The sequence below is a fragment of the Giraffa tippelskirchi genome, chromosome 2 (genome assembly GCF_054371585.1).
Source record: "Giraffa tippelskirchi isolate mGirTip1 chromosome 2, T2T-mGirTip1v1.2.pri, whole genome shotgun sequence".
NCBI lineage: Eukaryota > Metazoa > Chordata > Mammalia > Artiodactyla > Giraffidae > Giraffa > Giraffa tippelskirchi.
The window spans coordinates 125,278,973-125,302,586 of NC_137276.1; the positions used below are offsets into that span (position 1 = coordinate 125,278,973).

The 23,614-nt window shown below is 37.4% G+C and overlaps 1 protein-coding gene across 4 annotated transcripts in view; it reads right to left on the reverse strand.

Moving 5' to 3' along the window:
• STRIT1 (small transmembrane regulator of ion transport 1) overlaps window positions 1-17,452 on the reverse strand; it is a 34,617-nt gene extending 17,165 nt beyond the window's left edge. For 2 of the 4 annotated variants that reach the window (XM_081570600.1, XM_081570598.1), the window contains exons 1-4: window positions 15,641-17,452; window positions 15,471-15,514; window positions 11,470-11,515; window positions 561-732 (exon numbers count right to left, since the gene is read on the reverse strand). The gene's annotated coding sequence lies outside the window, so the exon portion shown is untranslated. Of the gene's footprint in view, window positions 1-560; window positions 733-11,469; window positions 11,516-14,348; window positions 15,515-15,640 lie in introns of those variants that run through there. The other 2 variants (XM_081570597.1, XM_081570599.1) reach the window with 2 other exon arrangements.
• Between the last annotated feature and the right edge of the window lie 6,162 nt (window positions 17,453-23,614).

A 23,614-nucleotide genomic window follows, 5' to 3' on the forward strand; every position in this document is an offset into this window, starting at 1 on the left:
GCTTCTACTCATTCCTCCATGCAAATTTTCATTTGGCTTCAGCCTGCATCTCTCCATTAAACAACTTATTTTGAAGACCACTAAGATCTAAGATCGTGCGACTTCTGTGTTGCTGAAGTCAATGGAAATTTTTTAGTCCTGATCTCACTTACCTGATGACCTTTTGGTATCACTTGATACCATCAGTTACTTTATCCTCCTTGAAATCCTCTCTTCTCTTGGCTTCTTGGCATCAGACTCTTCTGACTTTTCCCATTTTTGACTGTTCATTCTTAGCCTTGTGGGTTTATCCTCATCTACCTACACAATAAATAATGGCTCCTTGATAAAAATATCAGAATTGAGCTTTCATGATATGGGAAGATGAATTGGAGAGAGCTGGTAAGTGAGATCTGTCATGTGTATTTACAGAGCCTGAGACTTCCTCCCAGGGCGAGCTTACCAGGCATGCAACCTGTATAGTCACTTAGGACTCCAAGCTGAGAAGGACCTCATGTTTGTTTTAGTACTCTCTGCTCTCAGTGCCTTGTAATTCTTAATAATTTTATCTTTGAACTTACGTTTTGTCAGCAGTGATGGAACGGTGGAGCATGTGCATAAGCAGGGGTGGTACAGGGTGGCAGCACATCTGAGCTGTAGTGGTCCTCCAGCAGTCAGTGGGTATGCAAGCTCAGGCTCCAGGCACCGCAAACTGCATCCACAGAGCATTCAGTCCTGGGTGTACATCAGGGCCTGGAATTGTCCAAAGATACAGAGTGTAAGGATGGGGAACCAGGCCAGGACCTGGGCACAGAATGCCAGTAGGGATGGCAGCAGGCATGCCTGGATGAACTGCTGGTGGGTAAGTGGACAGTTTCAGCAGTAAACTGTGAAATCTGTTTTCAAAACTGCTACAACCTTGCAAGACAAAATAGTCACAGGTTTCGAAATAGAAATTAAATGTAAAGATTGCTATGTTCAGTGGAAAATAACAATATTTTCACAGGAAGCTTTGGATGAACCAAATATTAAGAAGACAAAATTTTTTTCTTACAAATGAAGATAAGACAATAGGATGCATAACAGACATTTTGAAATACATACAAATCGTAAAGCTACTTTTGATTTCTTGCACAACTTCCATAAATTACCAAAAGTGTCAGAAGAAATATTGAAATGCCATTGTATAAATATACATTTAAACTTAAATTCAGACTTACACAGAACTGATTTGTATGGAGAGTTAAATCTTTTTCTAGAAAAAGAATAATCAGCTCCAGATGTACTAAAATTTATGTTTTGATGGGTTTTTATATAAATTTATCATAAATGTGTCCTAATACTGTCACCACCTTTCAAATACTCTTCATATTTTCCAGTAACAGTTATATTGGCAGAAAGATATTTTTAAAAATTATCAAAAATTATTTGCAATCTTGCATTTGTCAAGAGTGACTAACATTGCTGTCGATTTAATAGTAAATGAAATTGCTTAAAATATAAATTCTGATGATCCAATGTATAATTTGCAGAAAAGTGAGCCAAAAAAATCTTATGGTCAATAAAGATATGAAATTATTAAAAAAATCTTATGGTCAATAAAGATATGAAATTATTAAAGTGCTATTATATATTATATTACAAAAAATTATGGCACCTGAAATATTTTTTGCAGTTTGTAAGTTTATGCTAATACTCATATGTCACAACTACACCTTTACACTTAATGTCAAATATTTTTAAAGGAAAACATTTCATAGCACATTTAATGCCACTCTTTAATTTTTTGAACAGCATTTCTGAATTTTCATCTTGCACTGGGCCCTCCAGAGCTTGTCGTCAGCCCTTATTCTTTCCCTAAGGAAAAGAGACAATGGGGTAGCAAGAAGGCAGGGCCTTCCACATCTGTTTCTTTCTCGTTTCCTGTAACCATAGTGTTCTCCGTGCTTACAAAGCTTAGATACCTCCCATCTGGTGCAATCACACATATAGGAAGAAACAAGCTAATGTACAGAAAAGTGAAGTGACTTTTCTATTTTTCCTAACTTTAGGGTCAGCCTCCTGACTCCCAACCTCTAACCATCATGCTATTTTCCTGGTATTTATGACTCATCCAGGTGACATGACATGTTCAGTGATTACATGAGAGCCCCTTTTCCGAGAACCCAGTTTGGAAACCCCCTATTATTAGCCTACTTCAAATGTAAAACAAGAAAGAAGGTTGGCAGGAGAATACCCAAATATGAGCATCTATTTATCTATTTCTTATTCCAAGAGACATTCCCTAAACTTCAAGTCACTAATACCAAGATCCCTACCTTGCAAAGCAGTTTATAGAATATGCTCCCTGCCTAAACCTATCTGTTTCTCAAATGTTTTAATATAGATACAGAAGTATAAAAATTAGGTGCCATTTAAGTGCCAATTTTTAAATTGGAGTATGGTTATTACTTAAAATATTAGCTTCAGGTATATGATAGTGGTTCAATATTTTTATAGATTATACTCCATATATAGTTATTATAACACATTGGCTATATTCCCTGGGCCACACATTGCTTCCTTGTAATCAAGGGGTTACTATCCAAAATAGATAGATAATGACCTCATACAACTCAATATCAAAAAAAGACTGATTTAAAAATGGGCTGAAGAAGTATCAGGCATTCTTCCAAAAAAGACATATAGATGACCAACAGGCACATGAAAAGATGCTCAATGTCATTCTTACTGCTGTGTTCATGTTCCTGAGATCTGTGGTCTCAGCAGTCTCCACTAATGTAGAAACAAAAGGTGCTATTACTTCAGATTGATGTTTATTGATTGATTCAGATGGTTTTGCCATCCAGAGAGCCCTTGTGCTTCAGAGATGCCTTGGCTATGAGAGATAATTATCTGCACAGACCTGATAGATTCCAACATTCTTTACAAATAAAAAACAAGTTAACATTACTGAATCATTACAAAGCATTGACTACCAAGGCTAGTTCATGCAGTGACAGGGGTTCAAATCTTTGCTCCTCTAACTGATATTGCAGGACCTGGGGGCAGGCTACTGTTGGAAAAATTCTCCAAACTCAGAAATAAAGCCAAGAAGTGGAGGCAGATTCTTTCAGTATCACGGGGACAAAGGATCACCCATGGAGTGTCAAGATCTGTACTTAGTTCATCTCATTTTTACTATTGATTAAAGTTTCCATACATAAAAAATTTACTTGCTAACTTGTAGTTTTTTGTCCAGTAGAGATACAAATAATTTCCATGCAATAAAACAGATAACCCCCCAAATCAAGGGCCAGCTGAACATTAAATAATTCTATGTCTAAGTCTAGGGGCTTCCCTAGTGGCTCAGATGGTAAAGAATCTGCCTGCAATGCAGGAGACAGGGTTTCAATCCCTGGATCAGGAAGATCCCCTGGAGAAGGAAATGGCAATTCACTCCAGTATTTTGCCTGGAGAATTCCATGGACAGAGGAGCCTGGTGGGCTACAGTCTGTGGGGTCGCAAAGAGTCAAACATGGCTGGGTGATTAGTAGATCTTCTCATGTGTCTAACTCTGCAATCTCACCCTAACAATTCTTTAAGTTACCGACAAATACGCTAGGTTCTTACAAGTTCTTTGAACTCATCACATCTTTTCCCCTCCTTAACTAATAAATTCAATAAAATATTTGATAGCTTGCCCCTTTTATATTAGGGCTTCCCTGGTGGCTCAGATATTTCAAATCCTCAAAGGTGATGCTGTGAAAGAGCTGCAGTCGATATGCCAGCAAATCTGGAAAACTCAGCAGTGGCCACAGGACTGGAAAAAGTCAGTTTTCGTTCCAATCCCAAAGAAAGGCAGTGCCAAAGAATGCTCAAACTACCGCACAATTGCACTCATCTCACATGCTAGTAAAGTAATGCTCAAAATTCTCCAAGCCAGGCTTCAGCAATACGTGAACCGTGAACTTCCAGATGTTCAAGCTGGTTTTAGAAAAGGCAGAGGAACCAGAGATCAAATTGCCAATATCTGCTGGATCATCGAAAAAGCAAGAGAGTTCCAGAAAAACATCTATTTCTGCTCTGTTGACTATGCCAAAGCCTTTGACTGTGTGGATCACAATAAACTGTGGAAAATTCTGAAAGAGATGGGAATACCAGACCATCTGACCTGTCTCTTGAAAAACCTGTATGCAGGTCAGGAAGCAACAGTGAGAACTGGACATGGAACAACAGACTGGTTCCAAATAGGAAAAGGAGTACGTCAAGGCTGTATATTGTCACCCTGCTTATTTAACTTATGTGCAGAGTACATCATGAGAAACGCTGGGCTGGAAGAAACACAAGCTGGAAACAAGATTGCCGGGAGAAATATCAATAACCTCAGATATGCGGATGACACCACCCTTATGGCAGAAAGTGAAGAAGAACTAAAGAGCCTCTTGATGAAGGTGAAGGAGGAGAGTGAAAAAGTTGGCTTAAAGCTCAACGTTCAGATAACTAAGATCATGGCATCTGGTCCCATCACTCCATGGGAAATAGATGGGGAAACAGTGGAAACAGTGTCAGACATTATTTTTTGGGGCTCCAGAATCACTGCTGATGGTGACTGCAGCCATGAAATTAAAAGACGCTTACTCCTTGGAAGGAACGTTATGGCCAACCTAGATAGCATGTTTAAAAGCAGAGACATTACTTTGCCAACAAAAGTCCGTCTAGTCAAGGCTATGGTTTTTCCAGTGGTCATGTATGGATGTGAGAGTTGGACGGTGAAGAAAGCTGAGCGCCGCAGAATTGATGCTTTTGAACTGTAGTGTTGGAGAAGACTCTTGAGAGTCCCTTGGACTGCAAGGAGATCCAATCAATCCATCCTAAAAGAGATCAATCCTGGGTGTTCATTGGAAGGTCTGATGTTGAAGCTGAAGCTCCAATACTTTGGGCACCTCATGCGAAGGGTTGACTCATTGGAAAAGACCCTAATGCTGGGTAGGATTGGGGGAGGGAGGAGAAGGGGACGACAGAGGATGAGATGGTTGGATGGCATCACCAACTCGATGAACATGGGTTTGGGTAGACTCCGGGAGTTGGTGATGGAGAGAGAGGCCTGGCGTGCTGCAGTTCATGGGGTCGCAGAGAGTCGGACACGACTGAGTGACTGTACTGAACTGGTGGCTCAGATGGTAAGGAATCTGCCTGCACTTTTGGAGACCCAGGTTTGACCCCTGGGTCGGGAAGATCCCCTGGAGAAGGGCATGCAACCCACTCCAATATTCTTGTCTGGAGAATCCCATGGACAGAGGAGCCTGGCAGGCTACAGTCCACAGGGTTGCAAAGAGTCGGGACACAACTGAACAACTAACCCTTTCCCTTTCCTTTCTTTTTTATATTTGCCCACGAGTTCTGATTTTATCTTTTTTAAAATTACACTTTAGCACAATTAACTCTCTTGGCCTCAGTTTCTTATCTGTAAAATGAAGGTAAGACAAGAATTGGTAGGGCAAGTCAGGCACTTAGCACAGCACCTGTTGACAAGGAAATGCACATGAGACCTGGAGCTTTGGAGCTTGAAACCTGAGTTTCTAACGAGGGTATTAAGGCAGGTGGAATCAGGGGTGTGGTCCAGGCCCTCACTGGTTGGCTTCTGCTCCTTTGCCGAAACACATATTACAAACTTGCCTGAAATGACTCTTCTGCTTCCATAATCACATTCTTTAAAATCTTATTTGCTGACTCTCTGCTAATTATATACTCATGGAAATAATGCCCATTGGGAACTATGTGTAAGAGCTGGGTGACCTTCATCACTGAAAGCTTTCCAGTGCTTGTTTCCAATAGGGCTCAGGCAGGCAACAAGTTTAAAAAGCCTCAGTATTGCCAATGAACTACATTTAAACCAGAAGACAAGGAAGGTTTTTCTCAGAAACTGTGCACTAGCATTTCCATATTTCAAATGGAAAGTTTTCAAGATACAAAAGGGTGACATGAGATATAATATTATCAATGAAGAAATCCTGAGAAGATACATTCAGTTGAAGTCATATGCTGTACAATGTTTTCACACCTTTCCCTCCCTGAGAGCTCTCAAAACTATACTATGTGCTGTGCTTAGTCGCTCAGTCGTATCTGACTCTTTGCGACCCTAAGAACTGCAGCCCTCCAGGATCCTCTGTCCATGGGATTCACCAGGCAAGAATACTGGAATGGGTTGCTATGCCCTCCTCCAGGGGATCTTCCCAACCCAGAGATCGAACCCATGTCTCCCGCATTGCAGGCAGATTCTTTACCATCTGAGCCACCAGGGAAGCCCTGGAAGCTCAAAACTATAAGGTCCTCATATATTCAAATTTCTAATAATATATTTCCCTTTTTCCACCAAAATATATACACCCTTTCCCACTTCCACACTGCAACTAAAAAGAGCCCCATTTTACCCATCAGAGTCTAAGCATGTCTTTAAGGTTGAGGATGCCTGGCTGTTTCCACCTGGCAGCAAAGTGACCTCTGCCAGGAGCTGGGCTGAGTTCCCTGGAACCCCACTGTTTCCAGACTCTACACAGAACAGCAGAACAATGCTCTTTCCAAAACACCCACTCCATGCAGTCTTTGAGAAATATAAATATAAGGTTGAGTAGTGTAAAACCTCAGAAGACAAATAGTTAAATAATAGCACTTTATGAACTACCCAGAACTGAATAAACTGATGTAACTCCTTTTAAGGTAAAAAAGAGCAACTTAACAAAAAACTGAAAGGAGTGAATAGTCACCATGCTTGAACAGCAGAACCATTCTGGGCCTGAACAACATACACTCTGATACAGTGACGCATTTTTCTCCTAGACCTTTAAACACGTGTAGCCCCTGGGGATCAGATCTCCCCTTGCTAACCCACATGGCTCCTGGCTGGAAAGCCTCCGCCCAGCAGAGAGCTCTCACAGGAAGTGGAGCCAACTTTCTGGGCAGCCTTACAGGTCAGGACACCAGGAAACACTAGACAATCTGGGAAATTGACCCCAGGAGCAACTCTGCTCCCCACAGCCAACCCTTCCCCCTGGCATTCTGGTTCTTGAAACTATTACAGAAACAGAAGTCTTTCATTCTATAATGAAAGTTATGCTCTAAAGATCCTAAAGTTTCTTTAGTGTTCTAAATTTCTCTATACACTATACATGATGAAAATTTTAAGCTCATGTCAATGTTGAGATAATTTTACTAATTACAAAATTTTCATTTTTGCACTCTGCTAGTCAATCATTAATCCATCTTATTTTCTGATTTGTTTCAAAATAAATTGCAGATATCAGTGCACTTTGCTCCAAATGCTTTAACAACAAGGTACTACTGTATAGCACAGGGAACTATATTCAATATCTTGTAATAAACTATAATGGGAAAGAATCTGAAAAATTACATATATATATATGTTTCTGAATACTTTGCTGTACATCAGAGACTAACACAACTTCGTAAATCCACTATACTTCAATAAAAAAAATTAAACATAAACCAAATATTTTAGTAAGCATGCCTTTAGACTAAAGTCTAATACATTTTCATGGGTTTTTTCGTTCAAAATAAACTTTACATACAATGTGCAAGAAATGTACAGGTCTTAACCATACATTCATTGAGTTTTGACAAATACATATACCTTTGTAACCCAAACTTCTGTCAAGATATAGAACTGAATCTATTGACTTACTAGCTTTTATTAATGATCTGCCTCTTCATACCCTATAACAATCTGGTTTAAAGATCCCAGCTTTACAACCAACAAGGGATTAATGTCCAAAACATACAGACAGCTTATGTGGCTCAACATCAGAAAAGCAAACAACCTTATCAGAAACTGGGTAGAATATCTAAATAGACCTTTCTCCAAAGAAGACATACAGATGGATAAACAACATATGAAAGGATGCTCAACATCACTAATTGTTAGAGAAATGCAAATCAAAACTACCATGAGGTATCACCTCACACCATTCAGAATGTCCATCATTAAAAATCCTACAGTCTACAAGCAATAAATGCTGGAAAGGGTATGGAGAAAAGGGAACCCTCTTACATTGCTGGTGGGAATGTAACTTGGTATAGTCACTACGGAGAACAATATGGAGGTTCCTTAAAAAACTAAAAATAGAACTACCGTATCATATGACCCTGCAACCCCACTCCTGGACATCAACCTGGAGAAAACCATAACATGAAAAGATATGTGCACCCCAGTGTTCAGTCCATTACTATTTATAGTAACCAGGCATGAAAGCAACCTAAATGACCATTGACAGAGGAATTGATAGAGAAGACGAGGTACATACATACAATGAAAAATTACTCGTCCATTAAAAACAATGAAACAATGCCATTTGCAGCAACATGAGTGGACCTAGAGATTCATGCTAAGTAAGTCAGAGAGAGACAAGTATATGATATCACTTATACATGGAATCTAAAATATGACACAGACGAACGTATTTACAAACCAGAAACAAGCTCATAAACTTCAAAAACAAACTTATCATTACCAAAGGGGAACAGTGAGGAAGGAGGAGTACATTAGGAGTTTGAGATTAACATGTACATACTACTATACATAAAATAGATGATCAACAAGGACCTACTCTATAGCACAGAGAACTCTATTCAATATTCTGAAAACAACCTATATGGGAAAACAATCTGAGAAAGGATGAATATATGTGTATGTATAACTGAACTGCTTTGCTGTACATCTAAAACTAAAACAACATTGTAAATCTATACCCCAATATAAAATAAAAGTTAAAAACATAAAAATTCTAGCTTTAAAATGTTTTAAAATCTGCACCTCTTATTCCTCTTCATTACTCTTATTTTCAGAATTATTTTGATTATTATGGCATGTTTAATTTTCTTCTTAAGTTTTCAAATCACTTAGTTCAAAAACAGGTAAGGAAAGAAAAGGAAAAACTTCTGTTATTATTTTTAATTGACTTACATTAAGTAGAGTGATTAATTTGGAGATACAAGAAGCATTGTAATTTTCAGTCTTCCCTTCCAAGAATCAGTTCAGCTCAGTCACTCAGTCGTGTCCGACTCTTTACGACCCCATGGATTGCAGCACGCCAGGCTTCCTTGTCCATCACCAGCTCTGGGAGCTTGCTCAAACTCATGTCCATCGAGTCGGTAATGCCATCCAACCAACTCATCCTCTGTCATCCTCTACTCCTCCTGCCTTCAATCTTTCCCAACATAAGGGTCTTTTCCAATGAGTCAGTTCTTCGCATCCGGTGGCCAAAGTATTGGAGCTTCAGCTTCAGCATCAGTCCTGCCAATGAATATTCAGGACTGATTTCCTTTAGGATTGATGTGTTTTATTTTCTTGCTGTCCAAGGGACTCTCAAGAGTCTTCCCCAACACCACAGTTCAAAATCATCAATTCTTTAGCACTCGGCTTTCTTTATAGTCCAACTCGCACATCCATACATGACTACTGAAAAAACCATAGCTTTGACTATACAGAACTTTGTCAGTAATGTCTCTGCTTTTTAATATTCCTTCCAAGAATAGCAGGTACTTTTCCATTTATTCAAGCCTTCTTTTGTGTGTTAGAATTTTCTTCATAAAATTATTACACATTTCTTAAGATTATTCCTTTTTTAAAATATTTATTCACTATTAACATGTTTTTCCCACCATGCTTTTTACATGAATTTTGTATACAAACAACTTACCAATTTTCTTTATGGTCAATAGGAATTTTTTAATTGATTCTCTTAGGTTTTAATATATAAATCATTGCCTATAAACATTAATTTTACCTCTTTCTTTTAAATTTGTCTTTTTTTTCTTACCTTTGTAATTGCATCTAAATGCTAGTGCTCTCATAAGGAAGCATTAGTGCTTTAAACAACTTTCATCAATCTCTTGTATTGTAAATGAACTCTGAATAAATGGCCTTCTTCTGAGCATGGTTTTAGCAATTTACCTATTTCTAAAAATTATTCCATTTCACTTCAGTTTTGAGTTGAACAAAAATCAATTATTTCCATTTCCTCTGTATCTACGGTCATTTATCCATTCTTTTTGGGGGGGTGGCGGGGAGAAGAAAAATTTTAATAAATGAAAATACAAACTATCATTTATTGAAACTTTATCTCATTCCAAAATACTCTGATAGATCCTTTATAAAGATTAATTTCCTTGTTCTCACCATGAGTCTATGAAGCCATTATTATGAACATCCCCATTTTTGCAAGTGGGGAAAATTGAGACTATGAAGATTTAAAAAATAGTCTGTACAAGTTAACATTTACCCATCCTTATTTCTTATTTTGTGCTCTTCTCCTTTTAACTAGCTTTTCAAAGAACCAGTTCTTGAATTAATTTTTCAGGCTTATGGTTTTTCTGTTTTGCATTTCGTTAATTTTTGTTTTTAACTTGTGAATTCTCTCATTCAATTTTTCTTTAGGTTTATTGTCTTGTCTTTGACTAACTTTTTAAACTGATGCTTAATTCATTTAGTCTCCTTCATCTGTAAAAACACTGAAGGTTGGGTTTTCCTCTAAGCATGGTTTTAGCTGTATCCCATGGGTCCTGACATTTAATGTTTTAATTAATGATATTTTCTAGCTATTCTGACATTTTACCTTGATTTTTCTCTTTGACCAAGAATTGAGAGAATTTTAAAAATTTCCAGGTGGCATTTTGCTTTTAAAATAAATCTGTGACATTTTTGTAGGACAAAGACTTTAATGTCAGGTACTATGTACTTATGTATCTGCTTAAGGAGTTTTGTTTCCCATAAGGATTTTTTTTCTACAAAATACTCCTACTTAATGTATGCATATGTATATGTGCATACTTAAATATAGGCTTCCCTGGTGGCTCAGATGGTAAAGAACCTCCCTGCAATGTGGGATACCCGGGTTCGATCCCTGGTTTGGGAAGATCCCCTGGAGAAGAGAATGGTCACCCAGTATTCTTGCCTAGAGAATTCCATGCACAGAGGAGCCTGGCAGGCTACAGTTCATGGGATTGCAAAGAGTTGGACATGACTGAGCGACTAACATTTTCACTTTCATACTTTAGTATATTTTAACTAATAGATGTTAAATACTATGTGCTAACATTTTATTTGTGACCTAAATACAATGATTAGTTTTTTTCCTTAACTATCCTCCTATATTTGGAGGAGGAAATGGCTATCCACTCCAGTATTCTTGCCTGGAGAATCCCATGGACAGAGCAGCCTTGTGGGCTACAGTCCATGGGATTGCAGAGTCAAACACAACTGAACAACTAACACACACATATATCCTCCTTTAGTATAGAAGATTCAGTCTCAGAGGGATGAAGCAACTTGTCAAACACCACACAGTGAGCCTCTGAATCAAAACAGTAGAACGTGGATGCCTGCCAGGTATGTCTGATTTCAAGGAGGACACAATTCTACCTCCCAGACTACATCGCTGGAACCACGTGACAAAGCAAAGTACAAACTGCAGATCATCTATAGGAAATACATACCAAACACAGCACCACCACGTGCGATCCTTTAGGATGTTAGGAATGCCTGTTGAGGAATGCAGATGTGTTATTTCACATTTCTGGAAAGCTTAAGGCGTTAGTAGATTTCAGATGTGGAGAGTGCTCCAGGAGAATCATTCTGCTTTCGGAGTTCTTTCAGATTTTAAGGTATTCCTTTCAATGTTTTCCTCTCACCATCAGGAAATTCCTCTTCATACCAACCTAATTATTTCAGGCTGAGGCTTAGCCCTCTCTTTGGGATTCTTGAGATGGAGAACAGCTGGTCCCTATTCTCTGCAATAATAACCCTTCATAAACTTGAAGCCTTCCCTAGAAATTGTCTCTGAGATAAATACTTCTAATCTCTAAATCCAATCTTTTTCTTTCAAAAATGTTTTCTAAAAGTGTGATTATTTTTATGCCAGGAGAGAAGGATGCTGTTTATGAGGCCTACATAAAGTAGTTATGTTGACCTTTAAGGGGCTATTGCATACAGAAGTGATGAGGTGGCTGTAATATGACTGCTTTATGATATCTATGAGTCTAGTTTGTTCATGCCTCTCGAGGCCTTTTAACCTAGGTCAGAAGATTCCAGACACTAGCCATCCATCCCTCACACTCAAGGTGCTGAGGAAAATCAAAACTGCACATGTCTAAGAAAAGCATATGAACAGCAAATGAATTTGAGAGCTTTGCAGTGTTTTGTGGAGTGCATTTATTCTTATTTTTAAAAGTCAGAAAAATTTGAGAGTAGAAAAATAAAATGAACACCCAAGGTCTGTAATAACAGTAGAAAAACACTTTTTAAGTAAAGGAAAGAAAGATAGTCCATCAAAGTTGCTTCCCATTTTGAAACAATAGAGTGATTTCTGAGACATCGGTATCTCTAGAAATAGTCTGTTAATGATGGAAATCTAGTCACATTTTACTGACTACAAAAAGATGAAGAGATTTATTGGGATTGGGTCACTATACAAAAAAGAAATTATCATTACAAATGTGATTTTTATAAAGATAAAATCATCAGTTCTTATAGTATACTGCTTGAAAGAATAAATTAATTCTATAAGGTATCACAAAGAAATACTAATAAGAGATAATAATTATCAAGAACTTTACTAGGTGCCAGGCACTGTCTTGGGCACATGACAGGCATCAACATTTAATTCTCACAGTTCACTTCAGTTACTTAGTCATGTCCAACTCTTTGGAACCCAAGAACCACAGCACGCCAGGCCTCCCTGTCCATCACCAACTCCCGTAGTTTACCCAAACTCATGTCAATTGAGTGGGTGATACCATCCAACCATCTCATCCTCTGTCATCCCCTTCTCCTCCTGCCTTCAATCTTTCCCAACATCAGGGTCTTTTCAAATGAGTCAGCTCTTCTCATCAGGTGGCGAAAATATTGGAGTTTCAGCTTCAACATCAGTCTTTCCAATGAACACCCAGGACTAATCTCCTTTAGGACCACAATTCTCACAACACTCTATCAAAGAGAGTTTCTTGATCCAATTTTTACACATAAGAAAGCTGAGGCAAAGATGTTTAAATTATTATATGGTGAAAGTCACACTGGGGTACATGGCAAATTTTGAATCCCAACACTGGTGGTCTGACCAAAGGGTCTTTAATCACACTGTCTACCAATACCAGAAGACTTAACCCAAGACTGATCTATTGAATCCACTAATTCAACAAAACCATTTCCAAACATTCAGAGAAATGAATTTCAATTGCAACATTTTCTGTGCTCTGATCACAGGTTTGATTAAGGAAGACCATACTTGTAGTTGGGTTCTAAAAGAGGTCTTACACCAGATCTGTGCTGCTGGTTCAGATGGAGATATTCTTTTAACCCTCTCCACTAGAATGCACTTGGATAACACACTTCAACCCCAGTATTTCTACTTTGAGTTTAGTCACTCCAGTGTCCCTGTCTTTTTATGCAATTCTTCTAAGTATTACTTGAGGCTGTATCTGTTTCCATCACTAAATGACAAATGCCTAAAAGAACAAGGACTCCGCCCTCTTTATCCTTGTATTATCAGGCATTCAACTATCTGTAATGTTTCTCCACAAAAGCAGGGGCCAATGGAGGGTGCTCCCAGGCAAGTGTTCTACTTCAGCCAGAGCAAAGTGCCTTAAACATCAGGGGGGTCTGGTGTATAAGATCAGGTGCTCAGTACTGAGTCATACAAATAGTCCAAACACTATAGTGCCTAGTCCGGAGACTGAGATGAAAAAGAGGAAATAAACTCAGCAAGGGAGAAACTAGACATAGGAAAAATGAATTAAGACTAAGGAAGGTAAAAGTAAAATGTACTTTTGTATATCAGCAGACAAGCATCTATCTCATTCAGTCTCCATAGTGAACAGTTCAATGAAAGTCAAGAACAGGTCATGGAAGAAAGACAAGATGGTGAAGTGGAAGGATTTGAGCTCACCTCTTGTCACAAAAACACCAAAATCACAACTAACTGCCAAATAATCACTGACAAAAAAGACTCCACTCTACCAATAAAAGATATTCTACATCCAAAGCAAGAGGCCACAAGAGATGATAGCAGAGGCACTTTCTCAATATAATCAAATCCCATACCCACTGGGTGGGCAACACCCCAAAGGGAAAATAATCATAGCAGAGAGGTTTTCCCATGGGAGTGAGACTTCTGAGCCCCACATCAGGCTACCCAGCCTGGGGGTCTGGCATTAGGAGGAGGAGCCCCCGGAGCACTTAGCTGTGACGGCTGGCAGGGCTTATATGCAGGAACTCTACAGAGCTGGCGAAAACAGAAACTCTGCCTCTGAGGGTGTATACAAGGTTTCACATGCTCTGGGACCCAGGGAAAAGCCACAAGAATCTGGGCCAGACCTACCTGTGGATCTTGGAGGGACTCCTGGGGAGGCAGTGGGTGGCTGTGGCTTACTGTGGGGCAAGGACACTGGTGGCAGAGGTCCAAGGGACTATTCATTGACATGAGCCATCCTGGAGGGCTCCATTTAGCCAGTGAGACCTGGCCCCAGACAACAGTCTCTAGACTCCAGAGCTGGGATGCCTCAGGCCAAACATCCAATAAAGTGGGGACATGCCCCCACCCATCAACAGTTGTTCAGTCCCTAAATTGTGTCCAACTCTTTGCAACCCCATAGACTGCAGCCAGACTTCCTTGTCCTTCACTGTCTCCCTGAGTTTGCTCAAATTCATGTCCACTGAGTCAGTAATGCTATCTAACCATTTCACCCTCTGTCATTCTCTTCTTTTGTCTTCAATCTTTCCTAGCATCAGGGTCTTTTTCAATGAGTAAGTTTTTCACATCAGGTGGCCAAAGTACTGGAGCTTCAGCATCAGTCCCTCTGATGAATATTCAGGATTGATTTCCTTTAGGGTTGACTGATTTTATCTCCTTGAAGTTCAAGGGACTGTCAAGAGTCTTCTCCATCACCACAATTCAAAAGCATCAATTCTTCAGTGCTCAGCCTACTTTATGGTCCAACTCTCATGTCCATACACGACTACTGGAAAAACCATAGCTTTGACTAGGTGGACCTTTGTCAGCAAAGTAATGTCTCTGCTTTTTAACATGCTGTCTAGGTTTGTCATAACTTTTCTTCCAAGGAGCAAGCGTCTTTTAATTTCATGGCTGCAGTCACCATCTGCAATGATTTGGAGCCTAAGAAAATAAAGTCTGTCACTGTTTCCATTGTTTCCCCATCTATTTGCCATGAAGTGATGGGACCAGATGCCATGATCTTAGTTTTTTGAATGTTGAGTTTCAAGCCAGCTTTTTCACTCCCCTCTTTCACTCTCATCAAGAGGTTCTCCCATCAGCAGACAGGTTACCTAAATTCACCCTGAGCCAACAGCCACCTATAAGCACACTTCTTGACATGGCCCTACCCACCATAAGAACAAGAACCAGGTCCACCCACCAGCTGGCAAGCACCAGTCCCTCTCACTACAAAGCCTGCACAGGCCTTTTTACACTAGCCTCACTCACCAGGGCACAGACACCAGAAGCAAGAGGAACTCCATCCTTGCAGCCTGAGGAACAGAGACCACAAACACAGAAAATTTTCTCACAAAATGAGACAGCAGAGATATATGTTCCAAACAAAAGAACAATATATAACTCCAGAAGATTACATGAAGTAGAGATAGGTAATCTACCTGAAAAAGAATTTGCAGTAGTAATAGTAATGATGATCCAAGATCTCAGAAAAAGAATAGAGGCACAGACTGAGAGAATACAAGAAGCTTTAATAAAGAGCTAGAAACTGTAAAGAACAGAGATGAACAATAAAATAACTGAAGTGAAAAATACATTATAAGGAATCAAGAGTAGAATAAATGAGGCAGAATAAATAAGTGAGCTGGAAGACAGATTGGTAGAAATTACTTCTGCAGAACAGGGGAATCAAAGAAGAATGAAAAGAAATGAGGACAGTGTAAGGGACATCTGGTACAATATAAAACATACCAACATTCACATTATAGGGTGCTAGAAGATGATGAGACAAAGGGTCCGAGAAAATATTTGAAGAGATAATAGCTGAAAACTTCCCTAACATGGAAAATGAATCACTCAAGTCCAAGGAGCACAGAGAGTATCATACAGTATAAACCCAAGGAGGAACACACTGAGATATTAATCAAGTTAAAAATTAAAAACAAAGAGAAATACTAAAAGCAACCAGGGGAAAGAAACACATAACAAAATAACATACAAGGGAATTCATATAAGGTTGTCAGCTGATTTTTCAGCAGAATCTCTGCAGACCATAAGGGAGAGGCATGATATATTTAAAATGATGGAGAAGAACCTACAACCAAGAATACTCTACCCAGCAAGGCTCTTATTTATATTCAGTGGAGAAATCAAAAACTTTACAGACAAGCAAATGTTAAGAGAATTTAGCACCACCAAATGAGATTTACAACAAATGCTAAAGGAGCTTCGCTAAGTGGAAAAGAAAAGGCCACAACTAGAAACAAGAAAATTATTAATGTAAAGCTTGCCATTACATCAATTGTACATGCATGTCAGACAAAATAGACTTTAAAATAAGAGACAAGGACACTACCTAATGATCAAGAAATCAATCCAAGGAATAAGACAATTGTAAATATATATGCACCCAAGATAGGAGCACCTCAATATATAAGGCAAATACAGCCATAAAAAGAGAAATCGACAGTAACAAAATAATAGTGGGGCACATTAACACTCCACTTACGTCAATGGGCAGATCATCCAGACAGAAAGTCAATAAGGAAACAAAGGTCTTAAATGACATATTAGACTAGATGGACTTAATAGATATTCATTCCATCCAAAAGCAGCAGAATATACATTCTTCTCAAGTGCACTTGGAATATTCTCCAGGACAGATTACATGTTGGGCCACAAAGCAAGCCTTGGTAAATTTAAGAAGACTGAAATTATATCAGGCATCTTCTCCAACCATAACACTGTGAGATTAGGAATCAATTACATGAAGAAAAAAAAAAAACCTGTAAAACACACAAACATGTGGAGGTTATATAATATGCTGCAAACACCAATGGATCACTTAAGATATGAAAGAGGAAATCAAAAAATACCTAAAGACAAATGAAAATGAAAACATGCTGATCAAAAACCTATGAAATGCAGCAAACACAGTTCTAAGAAGGAAGTTTATAGTGATACAAACTTAGCTCAAGAAATAAGCAAAATCTCAAATAAACAACCTAACCTTACACTGACAGATAATAAAGAAAGAACAACAACAACAAAAAAAAAACCCAGAGTTAGTAGAAGGAAAAAAACCATAAAGATCAGAGCAAAATAAACTAGAGACAAAAAAAAAATAATAATAGAAAAGATTAATGAAACTAAAAACTGGGTCTTTAAAAAGATAAAATTTAGAAAATTTTAGCTAAACTCAGCAAGAAAAAAAGGGAGAGGGCTCAAATCTATAAAAAGGAGAAGTTACAAGGGAAGTTGCCATAGAAGTTACCATAGAAATACAAAGAATCATAAGAATCATTCTTTATGATTTAAAGAATCTCAAGCAACTATATGCCAATAAAATGGACAACCTAAAAGAAATTGGTAAATTCTGAGAAAGGTACAATCTTCCAAGAATGAACCAGGAAGAAATAGAAAATATGAACAGACCAATCACAAGTCTGAAATCGAACCGATTTTAAAAACTTCAGCAAACAAAAGTCGAGGACAAGATGGCTTCACAGGAGAATTCCATTAAACATTTAGAGAAGAATTAACACCTCTCCTTCTCAAAGTATTTCAAAATACTTCAGAGGAAGGAACACTTCCCAATTCATTCTATGAGGCTGCCATCTCCCTGATAACAAAACCAGACACAAAAATATACCACAAAAAAATAGAATATTAGAGGCCAATATCACTGATGAAAATAGATGCAGAAATCTTCAACAAAACACTAGCAAACCAAATCCAGTTCTGTTCAGTCGCTCAGTCATGTCCGACTCTTTGCAACCCCATGGACTGCAGCACGACAGGCTTCCCTGTCCATCACCAATTCCTGGAGTTTACTTAAATTCATGTCCATTGAGTTGGTAATGCCATCCAACCATCTCATCCTCTGTCATCCCCATCTCCTCCCACCTTCAATCATTCCCAGCATCAGGGTCTTTTCAAATGAGTCAGCTCTTCACATCAGGTGGCCAAAGTACTGGAGTTTCAACTTCAGCATCAGTCAAGTATACATTAAAAAGTCATAAACCATGATGAAGAGGGATTTACCCTAGGGATGCAGGATTTTTCAATATCTGCAAATCAATCAGTGTGATACACATTAACAAACTGAAGAATAAAAACCATATTGAACAGATGCAAAAAAAACTTTTGATAAAATTCAATATATATCCATTTATGATTAAAAACAAAAAACCAAACTCTTCAAAAAGTGGGCGTAGAGAGAAACTACTTCATCACAATAAAGTCCATATATGACAAACACAGAGCTAACATCATACTCAATGGTGAAAAGCTGAAAGCATTTCCTCTAAGATCAGGAATAAAACAAGCATGTCCATTGTTGACACTTTTATTCAGTGTAGTTTTGGAAACCCTGGCCACAGCAATCAGAAAAGAAAAAGAAGTAAGAGAAATACAAATTGGAAATCGGCATCTATTTGCAGATGTCATGATACCATACATAGAAAATCCTAAAGATGCTGACCAAAAACTTTTAGAGCTCGTTAATGAATATGGTAAGGTTGCAGGATACAAAATTAATACATAGAAAACTCTTGCATTTCTATACACTAACAACAAAACATCAGAAAGAAATTAAAGAAACAATTCCATTTACTATTGTATCCAAAAGAAGAAAATATCTAGGAATTAACATACCTAAGGGGACAAAAGACCCGTACTCTGAAAACTATAAAATGGCAATGAAAATCAAAGAAGGAAAACAGAATTCCATGGCCTTGTAGGGAAGAATCAGTATTGTCAAAATGACTATACTACCTAAGACAATCTATAGATTCAATGCAATCCTTATTAAATTACCAGTGACATTTTTCACAGAACCAGAATAAAAAAATTTTAATTTGTATGGAAACACAGAAGAACTTAAATAGCCAAAGCAATCCTGAGAAAGAAAAATGGAGCTGGAGGAATCAGGTTCTCTAAGCTCCGACTATACTGCAAAGCTACAGTAATCAAAACAGTAACAGTACTGGCACAAAAACAGAACTCGAGATCAATGGAATAGGATAAAAATCCTGGAAATAAATGCATGCACCTATGCTTAATTAACCTATGACAAATGGGACAAGAATATACAATGGAGAAAAAACAATCTCTTCAATAAGCAATGCTGGGAAAACTGGACAGCTACATGTAAAAGAATGAAACAAGAAAATTCTATAATACCATACACAAAAATAAACCCAAAATGGACTAAGGACCTAAATAAATGTAAAATTGGATACTATAAAGCTCTTAGAGGACAACATAGGCAGAACATTCTTTGCCATATTTGGATCCACCTCCTAAATTAATGAAAATAAATATGAAAATAAACAGATGAGACTTAAGCTTAAAAGTTTTTACAAAGCAAAGGAAACCATAAACAAATGAAAAAAACAACCTATAACCTTGTATATCAACTATACTTCAATAAAAAAATTTTTAAAAAGACAACCCACAGAATAGGAGAAATATTTGCTAATGAAGCAACTGACAAGGGATTAGTCTCCAAAATATACAAACTGCTTATGCAGCTAAACATCAAAATAACTTAATCAAAATTATCAGAATATCTAAATAGATATTTCTCCAAAGAAGACATACAGATGGCCAAAAAGCACATGAAAATATGCTGTATATGAAAATTGCTAATTATTAGAGAAATGCAAATCAAAACTACAATGAGGTATCACTTCACACTCATCATAATGCCCATCATCAAAAAGTCTATCAACAATAAATTCTGGAAAGGGTGTGGAGAAAAAAGAACTCTTCTGCACTGTTGGTGAGAATGTAAATTGATACAACCACTATGGAGAACAGGGCTTCCCAGGTGGTGCAGTGGTAAAGAATATGCCTGCCAATGCAGGAGACACGAGAAATGTGGATTCAATGCCTGGCTCAGGAAGATCCCCTGGAGTATGAAATGGCAACTCATTCCAGTATTCTTGCCTGGAAAATTCCTTGGACAGAGGAACCTGGTGGGCTACAGAACCATGGTGTCACAAAGAGTCATACACAACTGAACATCTTTACACATGCACACACATACACACTATGGAAACAGTATGGAGGAGCAACTTTATACACACACACTATGAAGAACGGTAGTTCTAAAAATAGAACTACTATATGACCCAGCAGTCCCACTCCTGAGCATTTATCTAAAGAAAACTGTAATTCAAAAAGATACATGGACCCCAATGTTCTTAGCAGCGCTATTTACAACAGCCAGGACATGGAAGTAACATAAATGTCCATTGACAGAGGAATAGATAGAGAAGATAAAATACATATATACAATGGAATATTACTCAACCACTAAAAAGAATGAAATAATGCCATGTGCAGCAACATAAATGGACCTAGAGATTATTATACTGAGTGAGGTAAATCAAAGAAAGACAAATATCGCATGCTACTACTAATACATGGCATCTTAAAAAATGATACAAGTGAACTTATTTACAAAACAGAAACAGACTCACAGACTTTAAAAACAAACTTGTTGTTACCAAAATGGGAAGACAGGGGAGAGATAAATTAGGAGTTGAGATTAGCATATACACAATACGATACATAAAACAGATGATCAACAAGGACCTACCCTATAGCACAGGGAACTCTACTAAATAATTTGTAAGAACCTACTTGGGAAAAGAATGAAAAAACTGGACATATGTATATATGGAACTGAATCACTGCTGTACACCTGAAACTAACAACATCGTAAATCAACTATAATCTAATATAAAATAAGAAAGAAATTTAAAAAAATAAAAATGAATGTCACCAATTTGACTCTGGCTTTGTGGCCATCTTTGCTATATTGGGATATTTATTCAATTATTTTGATATTTATTTTTATTTCATAAAAATGAGTGGAAAATGAAAAATTGCAATGTACCTTATTATAAAAATGAAAAACACTGGTCTTACAAAATTGTGACACAGATGAAAGTCCTTCTCTATGCCTTCAGTGATAATGCTTGAGCTTCAAGCTACAGTTCAATGGATTTATGGTGATCAAATGTGGGTTCAATGGTGAAGGAAAAATGCAGAGTTTAAAAATACGGAAAAATTACTGCAATCACAGCCTCGTAATGTGCTACTGAATGCAATGGTAAGTTATTTTCTTCTATAAAAAAACTCTTTAGAACATAAATATATTGCTCACCTTTCAGACACTGACTTCAGATTTTTCAGAAACTCATTATAAAAAAAAAATAGAGAACTCTTTTATAAAACTTTAAGAACAGAAACCTGACTATATTAGACCAGTAGTTCTCAAATAGGGGTAATTTTACCCTCAAGGGGATATTTGGAATGTCTGGAGCCATTTCTGGTTGTCACTGATGGAGGAGGACAGGTGCTGTGAGCATCTAATGAATAGAAACCAGAGATGCTATAATGCATAGCCCCCACAGCAAAGATTTACCTAGTCCAATAATAGTGCAAAGTAGAGAAAACTTGGCATAGGGTAAGAACAGAGCTGTTAAAAAATTAAAAAATAAAACTGCCTACAAAAGCAAAACAAAACAAAAAATCCCTCTGTCCCTGCAACTTGCCACGGCAAAGGTTTATTGCCTCTGTAATAATTCAATGTGGATTGCTGGTGGGGTCTCTGCTCCTTACAGGCATTATCTCTGTAATTATAGTCACTTATCCCTAAGGCTTAGAAATCTTCTACCACATCTTTTTGGGAGGCAAAGACAGAAAAAGAGCCTTTACAGAAATACACAGGAAACATTTTGGGTTCTCTCTAAAGAGAATGTAATTTAGTAACTAAACCAACCACCCAACCAAAGGTGAGTGTAGGTCAGTCTCCCTACATTCCATTGGCTAAAACTCTATCTCATGTCTGTATCTAATGCCAAAGGAGCCCAGGAAATGTAACCTAGCTATGTGTTCGAAAAGTGGAAGTAAGTTTGATGAGTACCTACCCATCTCTGCTATCATGTCTGGTTATCTTTGTGACTAACAAGATATTTTGCTCATAGGTACTTTTATTAACAATAAATTAATAACAGTTTATACAAAGAAATTTGTATTAATGCAAAGCAATATTTCCTTTTAAAAATTATAACTAGAAGAATCTGAAACTAACATTTAATTTGAGGGCATCTACAAATTTTATTTTTAACAATGCTTGTCACACCATAGGAAGATTTGATTGTTGACTAGCCAGATTTTTAAGTACTGTTTCTAAAACAAAGTGTATATATTACTCCATATTTATCTTAGACTTGTCATACTCATATTAGCTAACGTCATATGTTTCTTTTCTAATTCATTTTTTAAGATTTCCTTTTTGTGAATTTTTTAATTGCTTGAATTTTAAAATAAAAAGCATGCAACATTTAGATAAATAACATTATTCTTTTAAGATTAATGTAAAATCAAAATTGGCTTTTTCTATCTACCATTCTAACAAGGAAGAGAGACAAAATAGTGACAAGGATCGACAGCATAATATTTTAATTTGACCTTCTGACATCTTTAAAGAGATATTTTTAAAGCAGTTGCTTCCATAGGCTTCCTTTTAAAAAGGAAAAGAAAAGGCTTACTTAAAAATTATGAGTCTCACACCATATCCCAAATGTCAGCAATCTGGAATTTTCCAAGCCCAATTCCCAGTTGAATGTTTATTTCTATTAGGGAGAAAAATAAATTTGAGTACCATCAGCAGGTAAATTAAGTTACTAGGCAATCACCTTTTCAACTGCCAATATTGACACTGTTCTGAAATTAACTATTGGATTTAGTTTGCTGTGAATAACATATTGTTCAAAAATAACCAGTTTCAACAACTTCTGTATGATATTTTTCTCTTCATTCCTTTCTGAATGCCAAAGTTCCTCTCACTAATGGATTGTTTATCATATGCTAAGGAATCCATCACCAGTATAAAGGTAGAGATAGAATGTAGTCATGATGAAATTGCTGTATTCCGTCACAGAGGTGATAAAAATGCAGGGTGCCTCACAAATATTTCTGACACGTTTGCTTACAGGGATGGAAGTATTTATGGTTTGGAAATCTCTGGCTATAAAAATGCATTCCAGTTTATTCTATGCTATCAAGTAGCCTTTTGTTAAAGAAGTTTTATGAGTAAGTTATTACTGGGAAATCTGCCTTTAGAACATTAGTTTTGCAATAAATTCCATCCAGTCCATCTAGGCTATTTTGGGCAGAACTATGTCTAAATGAGCCAACTGCATTTCACCAAAGCTATTATATTCTATTCAGAGGCTTATATGTGATCTTCGTGGTCCTTGTCTTTTTGAGATTAGTAAAAGCAGGAATAGTCATGATAGGAGTTTCTTTAGAGAATTTCAATCAGAAAATGACCAAAAATCACTGAACAAGAATGGGTTCAACCAAGTTAAACCAAGTAGTAACTAACTGAAATGATC